General features: G+C 40.8%; 1 long non-coding RNA gene across 1 annotated transcript; it reads left to right on the forward strand.

Annotated features, from left to right (window-relative positions):
• Positions 1-1,096: 1,096 nt before the first annotated feature.
• LOC147420025 (uncharacterized) lies at positions 1,097-10,843 on the forward strand. The gene is made up of 3 exons (XR_015187039.1): positions 1,097-5,463; positions 8,593-8,734; positions 10,446-10,843. It is a non-coding gene; the product is annotated as an uncharacterized LOC147420025 (long non-coding RNA).
• Positions 10,844-24,039: the final 13,196 nt, after the last annotated feature.

Consider the following 24,039-nt stretch of genomic DNA (forward strand, 5'->3'; position numbering starts at 1 on the left):
GGCTCACACCATAGGACGACAACGTTAGAGGTCAAAGATCAAAGCATGAAAATCCTATGTCCTAGGGTTTTCTTCTTCTATCTTGTGAGATCCTTGTGGCCCTACGGTGGCAATGTGAAAGCTTGTGGACCTAGGGCCATAGGGTGGCAATGTATAAGCTCAAGAGCCATAAGTTGCCCTATATTCCATTTGGAAATCCTATGACCCCAGGGTTTATGAGCAACAATGGATAAGCTCCAATACATAGCCTTATGTTCCAGTTGGAGATCCTATGGCCCTAGGTCCACGACAATGTACTTAATCCGTGGATTACCAAACAGCCCTTTTTTAGACGTTTTTGGCCCTAATGCAGCACCACTCATCACCACTACAACTCAAAGGTTTTCTTGATGCCGACTGGGCCGGGCAAGACCCGAATATGCATAGCATCTCTGGGCATGTGTTTCTTCTTGTAGGTGGTGTTGTTTCTTGGTGAAGCAAGCACCAGACTTCACTTGCTCTATCATCGCCTGAGGCAGAGTATATAGCAGCATCCCTCGCTGCTCAAGAAGCATTGTGGCTTTACCAACTCTTAGAAGAACTGCCGATTCCATGTGCCACTTCTCCAATCATTCTACATTGCGAAAATCAGTCCACAATTGCAATGGAGAAGAGTCCTCAGCTTACCAAGCGCACAAAGCACATCAAGCTCGCGTATCACTTCATTAAGGAGCTAGTAGAAGACAACTTCATTCACCTCAAATACATCTCTACCACAAAGAATGTCGCTGATTTCCTTACCAAAGCATTTCCTCCTGAGAAACATACCCTTTGCTCAACAAGAGCCGGTTTGGAAGATCCCTAGCTTCATCTTCAACGACATTCATTGTATTTCAGCATGGTTTTATTTGTGTATTCGCATTTGAGGGGAGATCTCCTCACAAATGCTCTATGCCTTCTGTTATGGTTTTGGTTTGAGGGGGATGTGGAAAGTGCATTGCACTTTACACTTAAGCTAGAGTTCAAACCTCACCACAGATACCTTATCCCTACAACGACTATATTGCTTATCCAAGCCTATAAAATGAACTCCCCTTTGTATTTTTCTAGTGCAGTTGTATGTGTAATTCAAATTTGAATTTCCTGTCAGCTCCACGTTCCCTTCTCTCTCACACCTCTCTCTCTTCTCTACCTCCATCTCTCCGTCTACTCTCTCCTTCTCTCTTCTCTCACTCTAATATCTCCTATAGCTTTAGTAGAGAGAGAGAGAGAGAGAGAGTTGGGCGGATAGCTATAGCAAGAGGGGCTCTCGTACCATGGTCCTGTGCTACCTCTTCGCCTTCTGATCAAAGGCTTTCAGCCGGCCTCTCAAGTCGATAGCTGCAAAATAGGGGAGAGGAGGAGAGAGAGAGAGAGAGAGAGAGAGATCAGTTGCTATTGGTGTCAGAGTTGAATCTGTTGCCCAAGCCAAAACTGCAGACGAGACAGAGTTGCTGCGCGCTGTGCGAGTTGAACTACTGACGATATTACCTGGTAAGCCCTCCTCCCCCCCCTCTCTCTCTCTCTCTCTCTCTCTCTCTCTCTCTTTGTCTCTACACAAACACACAACACAGTAGTGGGAAAACGTTTGAGGAGACAATAGATTTGGGTTTGAGTGAGAAAATGTGAGAGAGAAGTCCCGCAAAGGCTGTCCATGGGCTGAGAAAGTAGAGCTGGAGATGCAGCACGACAAGGACGAGCTGAAACTCTGTGTGAAAAGCACAAAGTTTGTACCATCATGCAAAGCTTGACCTGCTGACACCGCAAACACAATAGGTTTGACTGAGAGAACGTGGGGCAGAAGTCTCGCGAAGGCTCTCCATGGGCTGGGGAAGCGGAGCTGGAGGAGGAGCAGCTGAAACTCTGTGTAAAAGGGCACAAAGTATAATGCACCGCCATGCAAAGTTTGAACTGTTGACACCGCAAACGCAAGCGACATGGCTCCTTTGGACGGCATGGAAATCGCATCGTAAGGGAGGGCCTCGGCTATGAGTGACACTGCATCGTTTGAGTCCTTGGCCAGAATCATTGTACCATCTACGTCCAGAAAGAGGGAAAAGAAAAGAAACGAGAGAGACGGGGACGTGTAAGGAGTTTGTTTTCGTCATGGCTAGATTGCAAAGGAAGAAAGAAACAGGAGAAAGGGAAAGGCTCTGTCTTATCAAAGCGCCGCATAGCATTCAAGACTGAGCAATAATAAGCATGCACAGGCAGACAGAGGGCGAGAATCTTTTTGGCAACTTGGACTCTAGACTTCGAAAGTTCAGAAGTGCTTTTTTATTGGGAAAATTACCCTCTAAATTACCCCTAATTTGTGGAAATTTTCAAAATACCTCTCAATTTTCAAAAAAATTCAAAATACCCTCAATATTTTGTCATAAATTCCACAAAATGCCCTTCAAATTTTCCAAATTTCTCAAAATACCCATGGTTATGAGAATATATATTTCCAAAAATAAGAAAAGTTATAGCTTTTCATGAGAAGATTGATTGTCAATCAATACAAGATGCTAAAAATAGAATTTGAGTTGGTTATATACGTTTTGGGGATGAATTTCTTCATTACTTTTAGACATAACTGCCTTTTTTTGCTAGGTAATTTGTGACAAATTAGTGCTAATCACTCAAAAACAATTCTCAAATGTCAAACAAGAATAAAGATTAGAAAATCTTGAACAATCCAACAAAAATAGATACAAGGATATTTTTGAAATTTGAGGGATATTTTGGAAATTTTCACAAATTAGAGGGGTATTTTGGTAATTTTTTTTTTCTTTCAAATATAAGTTTCGAAGTGCTTGAGCCTTAATGCAACCGCAATCATTGATGGTGAGGGGCAGGGTCAATTATTAACATTTATTAACTGTGGTGCGCCCCCCCCCCACCTGGCAAGTTGAAATAATGCACCACACCTCACTCTCAATTGCATGGGTATGGTGAACCTTATCCAGAGATGTCACCTACAATTTGTACACCACCTTCTCACTCCTTGCACTGTGCTTTGCACACCACCCTCTTGCTCTCACCACCTTCTCCCAGGAAGTTAAGGGTGAATTCTAGAAAAGCCCATTTAAGGTGATAATGGACTCCTTGCCGTGCTTTTTTGTTGATGATATTCGTGTCCTCTTTCTTGCACCACCATCGCTTAGCCCTGTCGCTTACATTTCACTTGTCCACCATTCATTAGTCCGGTGTACAATGGTGATGGGCCGAGGGATGGAGATGGTGAAGCTATGGCCAGTATATTCTTCACTACAAGTGGCATCACCTTTCCTCTCTTGCATGTTGAATACTCCACCCACCTTTGACACTCCTCCCATTGCCCTCCATCCCTGCCCACTTTTATCTCCCACCTCCTATTAGCGCAAAGATAAATCGGTGTACAACGGTTTTGTTAAGTCTCTATTGTTGTGTAATTCAATTGGCTGCGCAACTAGCAAAAGTTATGACTTGGGTAGCTTATTGGGTGTGGGATACCCAAAAAGCATTAGTAGCTTGTGAAAGGTGGTGAGGCCATGGAGCCGTGAAAGAGGTTTGAGGCCAAGGAGTTGGTGCGAGCAAAGTGCAAGGAAAAAGGACATAACAAGGAATGTTGGAGCTGACTTGAAAGTTTGCACGCTTGGATACCTCAATAAAAATATAGATTTGTACGCTTGGGCTGACGCCTAGACAGATTGAGGAATTATCGTAACATACCTCAATAATATAGGGAGTGAGGGCCTCTCTATTTTCTCAAAATTGACTTTAGATAAGAGGGTCTTATGAGCATAATTCTCTCTCTCTCTCTCTCTCTCTCTCTCTCTCTCTCTCTCTCTCTCTCGCTGGCCGTGTCACTTGGGCTATTCCACTGCTTGGAAGAAGACCCACTCTTCTAATGATTACATGCCTCCTTTGCCTTTGATCTCTAAAGCTCTTGTTATGTGCCATAGGATATTGTATGACTCTCACACGAATTTCATTTTACTCGCTTATTACCTCCTTCCCCTAACCAACCCCCAAAATATTGCAAGATGGTGGCATTACCTAGCCTCTTCATGTTCCTCTCTCTCTCTCTCTCTCTCTCTCTCTCTCTCTCTCTATCTATCTATCTCTCTCTCTCTCTCTCTCTCTCTCTCTCTCTCTCTCTCTCAGCAGCGGCTAACACATGCTACACCAATTATGCACCAATTTGTAGATGTGCTAAAGTGCACAATATTTCCTGTTCATTGTATAGGGCCTTGGGCTCATTTAAGAGTTCCAAAGTTGTATAAGTCTAAGCTAAAGAGCTCAACTTTATCCCATAGTTGAAGGGTTTGAGGTCCAAATCTATAAAAGAGCCCTATGCTTAATGAGAAGTCATTCTTGGGTGAATTCTCCTCTTTGTAGAGTGGATAGTCATGAGGCTCATGGGCTTTCCATGCCCATGTAGCTCTTGATTTCTAATAATCAATTATACTTTCTTTCTTATTAGTCTTCTTTGTTTGATTATGTGGAATGAGATTGTATTAGTGTGATGGTAGATATGTAATCCCTTTTCTGAGTTAATCTCTTCTATCCACACCATTGGCCATGGTGTGTAAGGGCTATGCCTTCCTTCTCTTCCTCTCTCTCCACAAGGTGTGCGGTTACTGTGTGTGCATATGTAGTCGCATTGCGGCGATGTACCGGAATGGACACACTAATGTGGAGTAGGTATGTTAATTGCATGCTTGTGTGGTTGTGTGATTAAGATTTGTGATTAGATTGATTAATGTGATAGGTTAATTTCAATCACATGATTGTGTGCAAGTGATTACCAAGTAGGAATATGTGGTTGATTAGAGGAAGCCCTTTCCATGGCTTCTCTCTATGATGAGTAGAAGGATCCCTTGAATCCTCTATGTCTATTCATCCTATGCTCGTGCTTCCATGCCCTAGCCGGGTTTTTGATCCACCGATTTGACAATTTTGTGGGTTGCGATTAGGTGGTGCTACAACGCCTCTTTACATTTGGTGCCGTTTCCGGGGATCGATAACTTAAGCTAGTGAGTTTAGGATGTGTAGAAGAGAGTAATTTCACTACTACTAACTTTGTTGGTTTTCGAGTGTGTGTAACTCAATTTTTGGTTTGACTTGATGATGTTGTGCAAGAAATTGATACTAATGTTGAGTTATGAATACCCCAAACCCCTAATTCCACTCCCAATTTCACTAATTTCATGCTAACCCTTACTAATTTTAGCTAACCTTGCTAACCTAACCACTAACATTTGAAGTGTAATGAATGTTAAATCCCTTTTTTAGAGGTGGAATCATCACTCTAATCAAGTTAATCGTATCAATTTATGCCTAATTTGATTATTTGACTGTTTGAATTTTGACTTACAAATGGTCAATTTTGGAGCCGATTTGATGGTGCACACATTTGTGCGTGCAATGATGCGACTTTGCGTGGAGCAAAGGAATAGCTTGGAGTTTAGTTACGATGTAAGTGCACTCACTTGTTATGTCAATTTTTGATTGATTAATGAGGTTCAATGTTGCTAATTATTTACTAAAATTAAGTGTGTAACACAAATTGACTTACACTTTGCACCTAATTTGATACACTTTGAATGAAATTGATAGTCAAATTGTGACTAATGAGCTTTGTGTGTATCCAAATAATGCTTAATTCTCATCAAGAATTCACGTGTGTGCATAAAAATCATTGTGTGTGTGCATGCACCAGAGAAGGAAAAAAACTGTCAAAAATTTCAAGTGTGTGTGCACCTAATGTTTAGTGTGTGCATGCATATAAATTGATGGAATTGATGATACATGAGTATGAAATCATGTAAATGATGTGTATGCTAGGCAATTTCAATCATTGGATAAGCCCAATTGCCAAAATTGGGCAAAAATTGAGTGTGTGTGTCCATCCATGACCACTTGATTTTTAATTATTGATGGTCAATTGGGACACCTAAATGGTTTTTGATTGTGAAATGATCATGAAAAGTATGTGCAATCATTAGGTGTAAGCCTAAATGCATTGTCAATTAAGACAAATTTGAAGTTTTATGTTTAATTTTGAGTGTGTGCATTGCTTGATTGGGTAAAAATAGTGTAATTTTTAAGAAATTGAGCATGCATGCATTCACTTATGCTTGATCGAGTGTGCAATTTGAGCATTACAATGTGGAATTTATGGTTTAATTTCGTACAATTTTGGCCTAAATTTGGGTGTGTGTGCCTAATCAATGGCATTGGATATCCAAATTAAGGATGAATAGTTGGGAGCAATTACCAATTATGATGATTGAAAGGCTTAAAAGGTTGGTGTATATGATCAAATGCCTTGGTATATCTCAATTGTATACGATTGAGGATGATTTTATTACCATTGCATGTGTATACCAATGGAAATGGTAAATTTTTTTATGCTTTATGCCTTTACAGAAAACATAGAGTCTAATGAGTGAGCCATACAAACCAAAAATGACAAATCCAACAGGGTTTGGATGATTAGGGATTTTGGGTATTGAGCAATTCAAAGTTGCAATGATTAATACATGGGGTTGAAGTTGCAATAGTGAGAAAATCGTGCATTAATCAAGTATATGTCATTTTCTAGTTGAATACAAGTTGATTCAAATTTGAATTCAAATCCAAAAATACTTGTGCACTCCAATCTATTGTAATGTGTGTAAAAGGAGTTATTGTAAATTGGATGTGTGATATGCTAAGTGTGTTTTTTGGAATTACTTTGTATGCACTTCTTGCAATAATATCGAGTGACCTGAGGAATTCAAACAAGTTCAATGTCGAGGATTTTTGTGACTTATGGTTGCATACATAGAATGAAAAACTATGCATAAAATGCGACTTTGGTAATTGTGTGCATGAGACATTACGATTGAGGATTGCTAAAATTTTGCTTAAAATCAAATTTTATGAAGCCAATATGTACAAACCCACATCGTGCCTTCACCTTCTAGAAGCATGCGATATACTGCTATCTCTCTGCGGGACTGAGCTCTTAATTGAAGAAATAGGTTTGTTTATTAAAAAAGAGAAAAAAAAAAGCTTTTTGGCTGCTTCTGATGCACCCTTTTTGGAAACACACACACACACACACACACACATAGTTTTCACCATTCACTCTCCCTCTCTCTCGTGTGTTGACCCCACACCTGCCCCACACACACCAAAGCAGGTATTATTGCACCCTTCCCTTTTCCCAGATCATGACGATGGGCGCATAAAGATGAAACACCCTTGCCTAGTTGCTGCGCATAAAAACACACGACCCTCACTACCCGCCAAGGTTGACTCGCTACCTACACACACACACACACCATGAGGCCTGTATTCCTCGGCTTTTGGAGTTGCAATTGCACCTACACATGGCCTCGCAACTAGGATGACCTTCTCGGGGCATTCAAAATGCCCACACACACTTGTAGGCATTGCTCTCAGAGTCTCAGGATTCCGCCTTTATTTGCCTAGTCCTGCGAGTGCTGACCACAGCCAGTGGCTACACACACGCCACACACGCGCGCGTTCTACCTTTTGTGGCTTCGTGCTTGCAAGTCACGCACCGTGGCACCCTTTCTCGGCCCTGCAATTGCTGAGTACACAGACAGCCGCCAATGAAGATTGAAAAAAAAATAAAAAATTATTGAAAATGTAGGGGATGATTCCCACGGGTCACCCTCCTCCCCTTTGAAAACCTCATATCCAATCGGTAATGTCATCGAAGAGTCGTTCGACCTTCAACAAAATTAATTTTACAAAAATAAAAACTTGGTATTGAGCAAACAACGAACAATCCGCTTACTTGCATGGATGAGTGTGATTATGATATCTCGTGCATGATTTATTGAGATTTTTCCTTTGTGCACTAAATCTATTATGAGGCGGTGATTAGAAAAGACGAATTTTCAATGACTAAAGGATGATAAGCTACAATTCTTGGCCATGCCAAGCTCGCATAACTTCATGGCTAGCATTTTCAAAGATGAGTTTCTTATGAATTATGCATGTTATCCTCAAGAGACCGCTCATGATGGGGGAGTTCAAAGTGAAGATCCAATTCGATGATAATAAACACTTTCTTGTTATATATGCTAGATGATGCATGAGAATCAAAGTTACTCATATTGTGTGTCTTCATTTCCCAATGCCAATTCTCTCTCTACTTCCTTGCCTTGTATGTCAAAATTGCTACAAAAGAGCATGAAAGCACAGTGGTGTACTAATGGGTCATGAATTAAGGTTTTGTACAAGGATTGTCTTTGTGATTGAGCATGTTGTGATGTTTGTTTTGATCCGATAAAGAGCTCTTTTGCACTATAAGCTCTTTTTTTTCTATGAGTCTCACTTTTGAGAGATTATAGTAGACATGCATGCTTGATCAAAACACTTGATGCACAAACCTGGATTTGAATGTTATAGTGCTTGATTTGAATTGGTTTTTTTTAATAAAATAAAATCCTTGCACAACACTAAAATTTAGTTTTTCTGAGTGGCCGTACAATATCATTTTGAGCTTGTGGTTGATCGTGCAATTTTAGTGCTTGTGTGGAGATTTCAAATGCTTAAAAGCACTAACAATTGAGCTTCGTTTTGAAGGGTTGTGTGGCAGGAGTGTACTTTCAAGTGATTCAAGAAGAGTTCATCATTGCAATATATTGCAAAATTTGGCTAATTAGAGCCATTCCAAATTCTTTGGACTAAAAGTTGTATACATGCTAGCTCATAGCTTGGTCAAAAGGTAATTTGTTTTCATTTTGAGCTAGTGTTTAGCCAGCTTTTTTGAGCTTTCAAGTACATAATTTGGCTATTGAGAGCCATTCACTTTCATTTTCATTAAGTTGCAGTCATCTCTAGCTCATAGATTTCTCTAAAAATTGTGAAACTTCATGTGAGCTAGCTGTTAGCCAACTTTTTGAAAAACTTTAAATTTTAAAATTTGGCTATCAAGATCCACTTCATTCATCCAAGTTGCATTATTTTCAGCTCTTGGCTTGTTTTAAAATTCCACACTTCAAGTGAGCTAGAAACTAATTAATTTTTGAACCATGCATGAGAGGTGGTAGAAATTGCAAAATTTGCTTATGTAGAAGCATTTTATCTCTCATTGTTGTTATGTATGCATGCATTTTCTACAAAGAGCATCATGTGCATAACCAAAGGTACTTTTTTTCCTTGTGTTTTTCCCTTTGGCAAATTCGGGTTTGGAAGACCCTAGCTTTAGGTTTTCATTAATGTTTTTCTTGTGCGTTTTTTTTGTGTGGATTTCAATAAAAGACCTTTGGAGCTTGTGTTTATACTTAGCTTCAAATCAGCTTGGATTTTAATAAAAAGATCAAGAGACTTCTCTACACAAAGGGGATGCTTGCTCAAGGATGCACAAAGAGCATGAATAGGTGTAATCCTTCCATGATTTTTCTCTTGTGTTCATCTCTCCATTCTCTTGCTTGGATTAAGTGAATCTGCTTCCAAGATATGGTTTTTCCATGTTCAAAAGCTAGGCATACTAAAGTTTCAACACTTTTGCTTTGTGAAAATTAACTCATCAAAAAATTAGGTTTTATGTGTGCTAATCATAGGTAATTGGCCTTGACCTTAGGTTAATGTAGGTTCATTTCTCATTAGTCTTAGACTCTTAGTGATAGTCTTAAATTAATACTCCATTCATTTTTAACATAACCTAGGGATATGATTAGGCTTTAGTCTCTTTAGTCCAATTGCCATAAGCATCTCATAATGGAAGAAATAGAAAAGTGCTAAAAAATGAATCAAAGAAGCAAAAAAGTGTCAAGGAAAAGTAGCAAAAATGCTACTAAACACGTGAAAAAAATATATATGTTATGTTGTGTCTATGTGAGGCCTAGCGCCTTATTGGCACTTGGCAGGCGAGGGGAATCACCTTGGCTTGCTTGGTCAAGGCCCTAAACCGATGCCTTGGGCTGATAGGGGTTAGCCGTCGCCTTGGTAGGCTAGTAGTCTTTTGGAACACCTTCTTGAGGGTTCAAGAAGCCGAGAGTCGCACCTAGAATTTCCTTGGGGTGGTAGCCTTGTATTGTGCTTTAATTTTTTCAATGAACGACAAAAAGAAAACTTGCACGAGCTTCAAAAATCTTTGACAATGTACTAATAGATTAGGAGCTTTTTTATAGCCCGTAGACATGATGGAATTTAATAATTTATTAAGGTTGTTCACATAGTTTTTAGGCTAATAGGTTTATGAACTTGCATTAGCCTAGCTAGGGTCATAATTGATTGCTTGTGTTTCACGCATAAAACTGAAACTTCAAGTGGTTTAATCTTCACGGTTTTTTTGCTTTATGTTGTCTAGTTTTTTACTATGATTCACCCATCTTTTAGAAGTAAAAAATTCACTCTGTGATTCTTCATTGTGCTTCATGTTTTGTTCTTCTTGGTGGCCTTTGATGCTCATTACTGATTCTTATGTTTTATAGCTCAACATTTCTTCCATGTACTTGCTTTCTACCATGTCATCATGTCTTGCTTCACCGATGCACGAGGACGTGTGCCAAATTAGGAAGGGGGAAATGTTATCAGTGGCTAACACATGCTACACCAATTATGCACCAATTTGTAGATGTGCTATAGTGCACAATATTTCCTGTTCATTGTATAAGGCCTTGGGCTCATTTAAGAGTTCCAAAGTTGTATACGTTTAGGCTAAAGAGCTCAACTTTATCCCATAGTTGAAGGGTTTGAGGCCCAAATCTATAAAAGAGCCCCATGCTTAATGAGAAGTCATTCTTGGGTGAGTTCTCCTCTTTGTAGAGTGGATGGTCATGAGGCTCATGGGCTTTCCATGCCCATGTAGCTCTTGATTTCTAATAATCAATTACACTTTCTTTCTTATTAGTCTTCCTTTGTTTGATTATGTGGAGTGAGATTGTATTAGTGTGATGGTAGATCTCTATCCCTTTCTTGAGTTAATCTCTTCTATCCACACCATTGGCCATTGTATATGAGGGCTATGCCTTCCTTCTCTTCCTCTCTCTCCACAAGGTGTGCGGTTAGTGTGTGTGCATACGTAGTCGCATTGAGGGGATGTACCAGAATGGAAACACTAATGTGGAGTAGGTATGTTAATTGCATGCTTGTGTAGTTGTGTGATTAAGAGTTGTGATTAGAGTGATTAATGTGATAGGTTAATTTCAATGACATGATTGTGTACAAGTGATTAACAAGTAGGAATGTGTGGTTGATTAGAGGAAGCCCTTTCCATGGCTTTTCTCTATGATGAGTAGAAGGATCCCTTGAATCCTCTATGTCTATTCATCCTATGCTCGTGCTTCCATGCCCTAGCCAGGTTACCGATCCACCGATTTGACAATTTTGTGGGTTGCAATTAGGTTGTGCTACAATGCCTCCCTACTCTCTCTCTCTCTCTCTCTCTCTCTCTCTCTCTCTCTCTCTCTCTCTCTCGCGGGCCATGTCTCCTACGCTATTCCACTGCTTAGAAGAAGACCCACTCTTCGAATGAGTACATGCCTCCTTTGCCTTGGATCTCCAAATCTCTTGCTATGCACCATATGGCATATGCTATTGCATGACTTTAAATCCAAGGTTGTGCTTACTAATTTGGAAGACAAAACGATGAACAATACCATGTTTTTGGCTACAACATAGCAATGAATGATGGGTGCTACATCTCTGGGATAGAGAGAACATTGCAAGTGATTGCAGGTCACATGAGGAGCTCGAGGGGAGAAGGAAAGTGTGTAGGAGATACTCCATCTAGAGGAGGGCGAGAAAATCGGGAGGTTGCATGGCAAGGGAGGTCGCCATTTTCTAGAAGGAAAGGAGGTGCCATCGATTGCATGAAAAAGAAGGAGTTGGTAGGGATTAAAGAGGCCAAAAAGCAGAGAAGGGGGGCTCATTGGGTTGTGAAAAACCACTAGAGGTCTTGAAGTGGGTAAGACAGAGGGGTCCGAGTAGAGGGTGCGACCCTGCGACCCTATGGGGGTGTAGGAAGGTCGTGTAGGGTTGCACGATGTGGAGGGCCAAGACCTAGAGGTAGAGAGCAAGGAGCATCAAAATATGCATGTGGAAGGGGATGCCTAGAAGAGGAAGGTGCTAGCTGGAGTTGAGGCATTGTGAGCATTGAATGGCATGGCAAGAGCTAGAGATTGGAGATCGAGGATAGGCTTGGAAATTCCAATAGAGAGGAGGTGATGCTACTCATCTATATCTATTCTACTCTATTATGGAACCAAAAATTCAAGCTAGCAGGACACGTGGTTGGTGGGGAACGTGAGTGCCAAGGCCTGAGAGCTTGGAGGGTCTACAAGAGGTGAACAGGCAACCGAAGGATTGATGGAAGACGAAGAGAGAGAGAGAGAGAGAGAGAGAGAGAGAGAGAGAGAGAGAGAGAGAGAGAGAGAGAGAGAGAGAGAGGGAGAGAGAGAGATGGAGGGAGAGAGAGAGAGGTGCTCTGTATAGCTACTTTAGGAGTGCACGTGAAAGCATAGATGCAGAAATCCAACAGTATGATTTATGTTACCATATACATGTGGTAGTGATGCGTGTGAACACACTAGGACCATCGGGGCATTTTTTCCCTCTTTAGGAGGTTTTTTTCCCGTGCATTATATATACGCCCATCTCTCTAGGGCTATCTATCCTTCTAATACACACTAAGAAACACACGCTCTGTTGTGTGCCTTGAGCTTCCTTCTTCTTCTCCAAGCTATGTGTGTTTCTCTACAACCCTAATTCCAACAACTGGTATCCGAGCAGGTTGCATCCTCCCGGGCTTGGTGGCTAGTAGCTTTAACACATGCCTACTCACTTTCTCCGATTTCTGTGAGCTTTGGCAAGCATTCACAGGTCAACAAAAATTTTGGGGTAGCTCGTAGAGCTTAGTCTGCTCAGATTTCTGATTCGTGCTCATTTCGGCCTCCGTTTCCACTACAGGTAGGTCTGCACAGGCAATTTTGTCATTTTGTGCAAATTTTTTGTTAGTGCTAGATATTTCATAACAGGTCCCATACAGTCTACTGTGGGTTGTGTTGTATAACACATGTTGGTCTCACTCAGTTTCTCCTCATTTTGGGCAGTTTTCACATCAGGTGTAGCATTTACCATGGCTGACAACAACACAAATGTGTTCAAGATGTTGTTGTTGAGGACACGTTGGATGGGGACAATTACCCTATGTGGGCTTACATGATGCAACATGTTCTTGTGTCAAATGGAATCTAGAATATTGTGTAGGGCATTGATGTATGTCCTGGTTCTAAGGATGTAGGTGATGTTGAGGATGTTATAGGTCTTGCTGCAAGGATTGATGCTATTAGAGTTTTTTTTCCTATGGCAGAACAAGCTCGTTGGGATGTAAAGGATGTGCAGGCTCATGCATTGATTGCATTTCTTGTGAAGTGCACCATTGTTCCTCACATTCATTTAGCGAAATCTGCAAAATAGGCTTGGAATATTCTAGCAAGTCTTTATGCAAGCCGCAATGAGGCTAAAATTGATTTGCTGCGTAAAGAGCTAGAATCAAAGATTATGCATGAGGAAGATGATATGGACACTTTCCTTGCTGATGTCAAGGATATCAAGGAGCAACTTATTTCTGCAAGTGAATTCATTTCAGACAGTTCCCTTGTGCAGATTATTCTTGATGCCTTACGAGATTCATTCCAGACTTTTGCTAGTACTTGGAGACTGATGACCCAAGGAAATCGTGAATTTGTCAAGTTTGATGCATTATGCACATTGCTATTGCAAGAGTCACTTTCCAGAAAAAACAGGACTAGGCAGCGTGCAATTGAACATGCTTTTATTGCTTCTCAAAGAAAGGGTGGTAACAACAATGCAGCCACTTCTTATGGTTCTGTTGCGAGTGGCAAAACTTTTGTTCCTAATGCTTCTGTTGGCAGCAATTTTTCTGGAGATTCTGGTGATAAGGGAAAAAAGAAGATGAAATGCCATTATTATAAAGCTAATGATCACTTGATCAAGCAATGTCTTAAGTTGAAGGCCAAAGAGGCTAAGAAGAAAGAGGGTGGTTCCACTGCAAATGCTGGTTCCACTACAAATGCAACCATTGTTGAGTCTTCTGTGAAAGGAGACTGTGATGTTAATGTTGATGCAGAATGGGCTTTTAGTGTAGAGTGCACTTACAATCCTATTGTCCATGATGCATGCATGTCAGTTGCTGCAAATTCACATGTGCTGGCATTTTGATATTGGTGCTACTAAGCACATTACCTCACATTGTGAATTATTCACCTCTCTCGAGTCTGTCCCTCATGGGAATTCAGTCACTTGTGCCAACAATGTCTCTTATCTTGTTCACGGAGTTGTAAAGATTGTACTTACTGCTGCAAAAGGCAGTTCTTTCACACTTGTTGATGCACTTTATGTACCTAGGATCAAGAAGAATATTTTGTCTGTATCTGCACTTGCTGGACTTGGACTTGTAGTCAAATTTGTGGATGACAGATGTACAGTTCATGATCTCAATCTTGGTGATAAAATTGTTTTCATCTGTCCTTTTGTGCCGTGGGCTGTATAAGGTCACTTTCTATGACAAGTGTGACAAAATTTTGCAAATGCAGTTGCAGATTCAAGGGCTATTTCAGATGCAAAACTTTGGCATGCACGTTTTGGTCATCTGAATTTTTCCAGTTTGTTGCATTTGTAGAAATCTGATATGGCTTCTTTACCGCCTCTTGAAGCACTTTCCAAACATGTTTGTGAAGGTTGCATTTTGGGTAAGATGCAACGTTCACTGTTTCCAAAGAATGGTTCAATTAGGGCCACATGCAGGTTGTAGCTTGTGCATAGTGATGTTTGTGGACCCATGCAAACTCCGTCCTTGGGCAACTACAAGTACTTCGTGAATTTCATTGATTATTACTCCAGGCATCCATGGGTATTTCCTCTTAAAGCAAAGTCCGAAGTTTTTATGTGCTTCAAACAATTTCTGGCTATGGCTGAAAATGTCTTGAAATGTACTATGGGCACCCTTCGTTCCGATCGAGGGGGGGAGTATATGTCTTATGAATTTAATGTAATTTTGTCTCGTCGTGGGATAAAACACCAATGTACAATGCCTTATACGCCTTAGCAAAATGGTTTTGCTGAGAGGAAAAACAGGTCACTTACAAAAATGGAACGATGTATGGTCAAAAGTCAAGCTTTGCCGCATTCTTTTTGGCTTGAGGCCATCATGTGTTCCATTTGAGCACATGCGTGTTTTTGGTTGTTTGGTATATGCTTTGGTGCCACAAACACAACACAAAAAATTGGATGATAAGGCTATCAAATGTATTTTTGTTGGTTATAGTGCTGAAAGAAAAGGTTACACGTTGTCTCATCCGCAAACAAAGTGTATTCTGGTTTCACAGGATGTAGTGTTTGTGGAAGATTCTATTTAGCCCTTGCTGCCATGTACTAGAGACAGTAAATGTAAGCTCACAAGACATTTATGACACATTGTTGCCTCTTTTTAGTGGTGGACGTTCAAATTCCAATGAGGCAAATGTACAGCCTATGGGGGTTTCTGAAAATGTTCGAGATGAGCCTATTTTACTGATGCAAATGTACATGATGTACTCGATAAGGAAAGGGCTAAAAATGAGTAGGCATACATTGCGTGACAGTAAATTGGATGCACCTTTGTCGTACGCGTTCAGGCTCTTTCCATGTATCTTATGCATCAGATTGTTATTCTTTGGTTGTGTCTAGCTTACATGATGTTTAGGAACCTCTGTATTTTGATGAACCACAGAATTCAAAAAATTAGATGGCTGCCATGCAATCAAAATATGATGCACTTATACAAAATAACACATGGACTTTATGAAATTTGCCTCCTGGAAAAACGGCCATTGGTACAAAGTGGGTTTACAAGATGAAAAGCAAGTCGGATGGTGAGATCAATCGCCATAAGGCTCAACTTGTTGCAAAGGGTTATGCACAGCAAAAAGGCATAGATTATGAAGAGACTTTTGCTCCCACTTGTCATATGACTACTGTGCATTTTCTATGTGCATTGGCAGCTCATTTTGGTTGGGATGTACATCAATCAGACATTGTTACTGCTTTCTTGAATGGTGACATATTTGAGGAAGTTTATGTAACGCAACCTCACAGTTTTGTCAAGAAAGGATAAGAGGACAAAGTGTGTACATGTAAGAAGGCTTTGTATGGGTTGAAGAAATCTCGTTGTTCTTGGTATGAGAAAGTTGAAACTTTTTTGGTCAAACGAGGCTTTCGTAATAGTCCAATAGAAAGCACATTGTAAGTAAAGCGTGAGGGTGATGTACTTCTCATTGTGGTTCTTTATGTAGATGATTTGTTGATCACTGGACAAAATGAGAGACATATTTCTGAATTTAAGGCTGATTTGAATGCTACTTTCAAGATGAAAGATTTGGGGCTGTTGCATCATTACTTGGGTATACAATTTAAGCAGTGTGATGGTGGTATTGCCTTGTGTCAGAAAAGTTACATAGAGACATTGCTATGTAAGTTTGGACTTGAGGATTGCAAACCTATTGCCACCCCCATGGAAACAAGTTTAAAATTGAGTCTACATGAAGCCGGTGATCCTACAGATGTCACTCTTTACCAAACTACTATTGGATGCCTCATTTATGCATACAACACAAGGCCAGGTATTCAATTTGCAGTCTCATAGGTCAACAGATTTATGCATACCCAGGGTCTCAGCATTGGCAGGTTGTCAAGAGGATTTTCCGCTACCTTAGTGGCACTTTACATCTTGGTTTGTTTTATCCCAAGGGAGGATCATTGCCGCCATACTTACATGATTTTTCGGACTTAGATTGGGCTGGTTGTTTTGACACGCGAGTGTCCACAAGTGGTTTTTGTCTCATGCTTGGCAGTTCATGTATATCATGGTTGAGCAAGAAGCAACCTACTGTGGCCAATTTGAGTTGTGAGGCTGAGTACAAGGCAGTCGTCAAAGCTACAATTGAGTGTGTATGGCTCAGACGCCTTATGGCTGATTTGGGTGCTGGACAAGACACTGCCAACACTATCTACACTGACAGTCAGAGCGCATTGGTAGTTGCGAGGAACCCATTTTTTCATGCTCACACAAAGCACATTGAGGTGCATTACCACTATGTCAGGGAGATGCTCTCAGTAGGAGAGATCAACTTAGCTTATGTGCCAACACAGGACAACCTTGCATATCTTTTCACAAAGGCATTGTCTCGTGAGAAGCTCGAAGATTTCTACAAAGCTTTGGGCTTACTTCCCTTTGTGGACTGATCATGTCCTCAGGGCATAGCACTTCCCTTTACTCATGTGCTAGCTCTCATTCACCGCATCACTCCAGGGGGGATTTATTACCATATACATGTGGTAGTGATGTGTGTGAACACACTAGGACCATTGGGGCATTTTTTCCCTCTTTAGGATGTTTTTCCCCCCGTGCATTATATATACACCCATCTCTGTAGGGCTATCTATCATCCCATTACACACTAAGAAACACACTCTCTGTTGTGTGCCTTGAGCTTCCTTCATCTTCTCCAAGCTATGTGCGTTTCTCTGCAACCCTGATCCCAACAATTTAGGATATTTAATTGATGTATTGCGGGTTGCAGGAGCTAGGTTTGGAAAAGGAATGGGAAGATACTACAGACCACGTGCTGGAAATGATGCATTTCCTTCTTGATCTATTGTAAGCTCCTAATCTTGACATCTTAGAAATCTTTTTGGGGAAGTTTTCCGTGGCTTTCAATCTCACTAAAATGTCTCCCTGTGGATATTTTGGGCAAGCTAATGTCTTAGGATTGACTGACACAGGTGGCCAAGTAGGCATATGACGTTGTCATGATTTTTTTGGAAGAAGTGATTGCACATATGTACATACACATGCATGGTGAATCGAATAAATAATTGCCCATTGTCCAGAGCCAGGTGGTTACGTGGGGCCCACATGTCTACAAGTAGGCAGCATGTACATAGTACATTGATTTTCATCATCACCAGTATCAATGTGTTTTTCTATAATAATGAGGAGTTGGTAGAGCATAAAAATTCTTGAGGAAGCTATCAACAGGCCCATGCCATGAGGTAAGCAAGTGCGTCAAATGGCATCTAGTGGCGTTAGGAGGTCGAATGGGATCAACACTTGCACGTGGATAAGTGAGGACACAACAGGAATATTTTCTTTTGATGATTATTCCAAAAGGTCATCATCAGAAATATATTTGGGGGCCAATTCACTTGATTGCAGGATGCATTATTCGGAAGAGTTGAGTGCCAGGTGTGCGGATGGATGTAGAAGGGTAACAAAAACGCTCTACTTGGCCATTTTTTGGCATGTTCAGGGTCTGTTTGAGGTCAATCAAAAGGCCAAATGTGCCCAAGGGATAAAGTGAAGTGTGGATACTAAAAAACCTGAGAAAAACCCAGAAAAAACGTGGAGAGAAGAGGAGGAACAACCGAAACTCAAATTTTGCTATTTTCGGAGCCTGTTTTGGCCATAAACTGCTCATCCGAGCTTGGATTTGAGCACTTTGATATTGTAGATTGGGGTTTTTGGCTATTTCGGACGAAATGGCGTTGTCCATTTTTTCAAAATTCTCATTGTTTTCCTACTATTTTGGTTGTGTAAGTTTCTCCTGTGAGCGAAGTCTAATTGTATCTAGCATATTTGATCCATATGGTGTGAGCTATTTTCCCGATTGGTGCCGGCCCAAGCTCAATTGTATCTAAGCATCATAAATCTTACTCTTTTGAGATTATTTGTGTGTGTATCTGTGTCTGTGTTGAGTGGGAAAATGGATAGTCTCTCTCCTCTCACTTTATCGGTGTGCTCACATTCTTTTGGTTCCCCCAATGAGGATCTTCTTCGAGTACCTTCAGCTTTGGGATTACAGGTTGCAGATTACAGGTTACAGATTACAGGTTACATGTTATAGGAACAGGTGATATACACAAGTACAGGTAGATAGAGTAGAATGATATATTGACAAGTGGGAGTCACTTGAAGTTTCCATGGGTATGCATCATTTGGTGCATGTTTGAGCGCATTGTCTGGTATTGTACGTTACTTGTGGATACTACCATTGTACACCCTTGTGGAGCCATACTTGGTTTTATTCGGCAGTTCCAACCATTTCTGAGACTTGGTCTAGAAGATAGTCATTTCTGAGACTTGACTTTATGATATTTGCATAAACCTTCGTGAGAGGGTCGTGGTGAGGTTATATTGATCTGGGGGATTTTTAAATGTGAGATCCTTTCGATGATACAGGTGGCTGGAGCACCCTTTTCGTGACCTCGTCATGGGCTATGTACTAGCAATTCCTACTTGATGCTTGGGTGCCATTGTTGGCAGGTTATGCATACTTATACAATCTATATTTTGGGATTTTACTGCTCTAATTCTGAGGAAACTCTGCCAAAAGTTTTCCAGGTTTTGATGGATGGTTTTTTGGTCTTTTGAACCATTTATGTTGTTATGTTGTTGAAATTATGTCAAAATCAGAGGGTAATTAGTCAAGTGTGCTTTCTTGGGAGCAGCATGGTTGGCCTTTAATGGATAATCACGATGGACCTCAATTCACTCCTTTTCATTTTGCACAAAGAATCCAGATAAGTGTTCATGTGGACATGAAGATTTTTTACCAGCAGCACATAGTCTTTAGTTTGGGCCAAAAAGATTAAGAGAGGTACTTGAATGGGACTGGAATCCCCTTTGCCTATTGTAATTTCAATGATTAACTATGAAAACTCATTTGATGTGCATGTGTTCATCCTTTTCTAAATCTTGATCTCCATTGAATTTTATGCGGATTGAGTCAATAAAAAGTTTTGGGTTCTTGCACGTGTGTTAGACGGGTTCTCAAAACATTGAAACTTAGGTAGCCATGGCTTTCTCTTATCCGGAATTTCATGAAAGAAGTGATGAAGATGTGGAAGACATTTTGGAAAAGATGGAGGTTGCCTGCATTAGCAACCAGATTCATGATCCGACGCAGATGTTACATCTTCTCAAGTTTTTTTTAAGAGTGATGCACAATTTTGGTCCTAAGCATTTGAAGAGAAGTTCCGTACAACTGATAGACCTGTGAGAGTAAGATGGGACAATCTAAGGCATGGATTGGAAGTGTTTGTGAAGATAGAAGATCCTGACAAAGTGTGCAAGAAGTACAACGTTTGGTGAAAAGCGAAGGTGAGCCAGTAGATGAGTACATACATAAGTTTTCAATGGCATGGGAGCGGATGTGCAAGGCCTTAGCACCACAGGTACCCCCACCTGACATGATGAAGAAGGACATATTCTTGGTTGGTCTTTGGGAGAATATATGTTGAAGAGTGGAGCTAAAGAAGCCTAGGACATATGAAGATGCACTAGATGTTGCGAGGAACAAAGAGTGGAAGCTGAGAAGAATGAGTCAGCTAGGAGTAGAGTCTTTGCTCAGGAGGTTTGAGTTTTAACCTATGGATTCTTTGCAAGGTCGCATGCTAGGGGCTCATCATGAACCCGTGGTTTTTTTTACTCCTCAGGTTATGCCAGCAACGGTTACTACAATAGTGCAAGATGATGGGCTAAGGCAAGACATGAGGCAAGTGATAGGTTTAATGAAGAATCTCAGCCTAAACATGCTAGGTAATGTCGAAAATAATCGAGGTCGGGTAAGCTTTACAAATCATCCAGGAGGTGAAGAAAACCCAGGAATGGTGTTGGACAAAGCAATGGTAGGGTCTAGAGGCAGACGCCCATGTGCTATAATTGCAAAGAGTTGGGCCACATCAGCCCGCAATTTGATAAGCCACCAAGGATGGGGGAGACATGTATCCATTGCCAAAACAGGTGCTAACTAGGTCAAATGAATATGGCATTGAAATTAAGGGAGAAGAAGGAACTAGTGGATTAACCCAAGAGGAAAAGGGAAAGACAAAAGTGATAAGTGCGGTCACTTTGGAGAAGGCAACAAAGCTGGAGGATATATTAGTGATTCCTATTGGGAAGAGGACCACACAAGATAAGGAAGGAAGAAATGTCATAGGTCCTAGTAAGAAGAAGGGAAAGATCCATGAAGACGAGGATATCAAGGCCAAGAGGAAAAGAAGGGCTCGTCGCAAGTTTCATGTTTCAGATATTCCACTAGGAGATGGGCAATTAAGCTATGACTTGAATGAGGATTTGACAAGCAGGAAAGCCGATGTTATTTATAGGAAGCTTATAGAGATGGTGCCTAAGCTAAAGCAATAGTGGAAAATGATGGTTAACCGAATGGAGAAAGAACCAGAGAGAGGTTCAGTGAAGGTGTTAGTGATGGATCAGCTACCAGACATTTGCCCAATAGTAGATGTGTGGCATAGAAGGAAAAATCTAGGACAGGCTTATGTTGATGGTGGAGCCCAAATATGTGTCATAACACACTCATGCATTGAGAAGATGGGTCAGGAATTGGGGTGTCAGGCTTTCGAATCAGATTGGCAAACCATCAGAAAGTAAAATGTTTGGGTGTTGTAAAGATCTTAGAAGTGGAGGCGTACGATGTAGAGGTGGTGGTTGGTTTTCATGTGATTCTAGTGGGGTTGGGAGTATATCATATTATATTGGGTAGACCATGGTTACGTGCAGTGGGAGCTGTTTAAGACTGGAGACGTGGTACGATTAGCCTCTATGGAAAGACAGGTGCCAAGAAGCTATATAATATGGACACAAGGAAACTATTGGAGGAACTTTATGAAGATGAGGATGAGTCTAGTGATGAAGACTATTCCACAATGTCTGACGAGGACAGTATAGTACTACTAGCAGTGATGAGGATGTTAATGTTGCGTTTCTGATGAACAAAGAAATCCATGAGTCTGGTTTAGTTGCATTTCCAAATGAGATTGAAGATGAAAGTGAAGGGTTGATGCAAACCAAGGTTGAATTGTAAAATAAGCAAGAATTGATGACACAAATGATCAGTGGAGACCTTTCAGCTATGGAGAAGGAGATATATTTGCACATGCTGACTAGTTTTCCTAATTTGTTCATTACTTCATATGAAGATATTAGAGGGTTCAAAGGACAAGACATGCATACAGAGCTAAAGGAAGGTGCTAAACCAATGCGGCAAAGGCTAAGAAGGATGGGTCAAGAGCAGATGGAAGCGTTGTGGGAAGAGGTGGACAAGTTATTGAAAGCAGGGGTCATAGTCCCAGTGGAGACCACAGAATCGTTGAGTCCAGTAGTGGTCATCCCAAAGAAGGATGGAAAGTGGAGGATTTCTGTAGATTTTAAACCCTTAAACTCAGCCACTAAGAAGAGCCCATATCCTCTTCCATTCATCGATTAGATCTTGGATTCAATGGCAAGTTATGAGGGGTACAGTGTATGATGTTTCTTCAGGCTATTTTCAATTGAAGATTTCTCTTAAAGACCGAACAAGGACAACTTTCATTATGCCATGGGGTTGTTATTGCTACACGGTATTGCCATTTGGATTGTAAAATGGACCATCTTTCTATCAAGAGAGAGCACATTGGATATTATCACCATTCATTGGTAGTTGTGTTAAAGATTTTATGGACGACTTTTGTGTCTACAACTGTAGGGTTGAACACCATGATAAGTTGAAGATGGTGTTGGCTTGATAAGATGAATGTGGATGACAACTAAATCCAAAGAAATGTCATCTAGCACAGCCAAGGGTGAAGTTATTGGGCCATATGGTGTCAGAAAATTGCATTGAGACAAGGTTAAGTCTATTATTCTTCTTCCATCATCTAAGAGTACAAAGCAATTAACAGCCTTTATACACAAAGTGAAGTACATGGTGTGATTTATTCCATTGTATTCACAGCTCCTTTATCCATTACAACAAGTGGCAAAGCATGATACATTGCAATGGGATGACAAGTGTGAGCAAGTGTTTCAAGAGCGCATCTTAAATTATATCATGCTAGATTAATGACGGTGGAGCAAGATGAGCTGTGTGCGGAACAAGTAATGTCTGTGAGGGATGAGGAGACCTTTGACGGGCGAGTCTCATATCTCTTTTTGCTACTGCTAATCATGAATGATCTAGCATGCTAGGGGATGGGCAAATTATGTGAGGAGTTTTTTGGAAGAAGTCATTGTGCATATGTACATACACGTGCATGGTGCATCAAATAATGAATTGCCCATTGTCCAGAGCCAGGTGGTTATGTGGGGCCCACATGTGTACAGGTAGGACAGCGTGTACATAGTACATCGATTTTCATCATCACCAATATCAATGTGTTTTTCTATAATAATGAGGAGTTGATAAAGTGTAAGACTTCTTGAGGAAGCTATTAGCGGGCCCACGCCATGGGCTAAGAAGGTGCGTTAGATGGAATCCAGTGGCATTAGGAGGTCAAATGGGATCAACACTTGCACGTGGATAAGTGAGGACACAACGAGAATGTTTTCTTGTGATGATTATGCAGAAAGGTCATCATGAGAACTACATTTGGGGGCCACTTCATGTGATCACGGGATGCATTATTGGGAAAAGTTGAGTGCCAGGTGTGCGGATGGATGTAGAAGGTAACAAAAACGCACTACGTGGCCATTTTTTGGCATGTTTGGGGTCCATTTGAGGTCAATCAAAATTCCAAATGTGCCCAAGGGATAAAGTGAAGTGTGGACACTAAAAAACCTGAGAAAAAACAAGAAAAAACATCAAGAGAAGATGAGGAACAACCGCAACTCAGTTTTTGTTGTTTTGGTCATAAACTGCTCATCCGAGCTCGGATTTGAGAGCTTTGATTGTAGATTGGGGTTTTTGGCCGTTCCGGGGGCAATGGAGCTGTCCATTTTGCCAAATTACTCACTATTTTCTTGCTTTTTTGGTTGTGTAAGTTTCTCCTATGAGCGAAGCCTCTACTCAAATTTGTGATTGGATCTAGCATATTTGATCCATATGGTGTGAGCTATTTTCCCCATTCGTGTGAGCCGAAGCTCAATTGTATCTAAGCATAAAAAATATTCCTTCTTTGAGCTAATTTGTTTGTGTGTGTGTGTGTGTATGTGTGTGTGTGCGTGTGTGTTGAGTGTGCAAATGGATAGTC

Source organism: Adiantum capillus-veneris, chromosome 28 (genome assembly GCF_014529385.1).
Source record: "Adiantum capillus-veneris isolate H3 chromosome 28, ASM1452938v2, whole genome shotgun sequence".
Lineage (NCBI taxonomy): Eukaryota > Viridiplantae > Streptophyta > Polypodiopsida > Polypodiales > Pteridaceae > Adiantum > Adiantum capillus-veneris.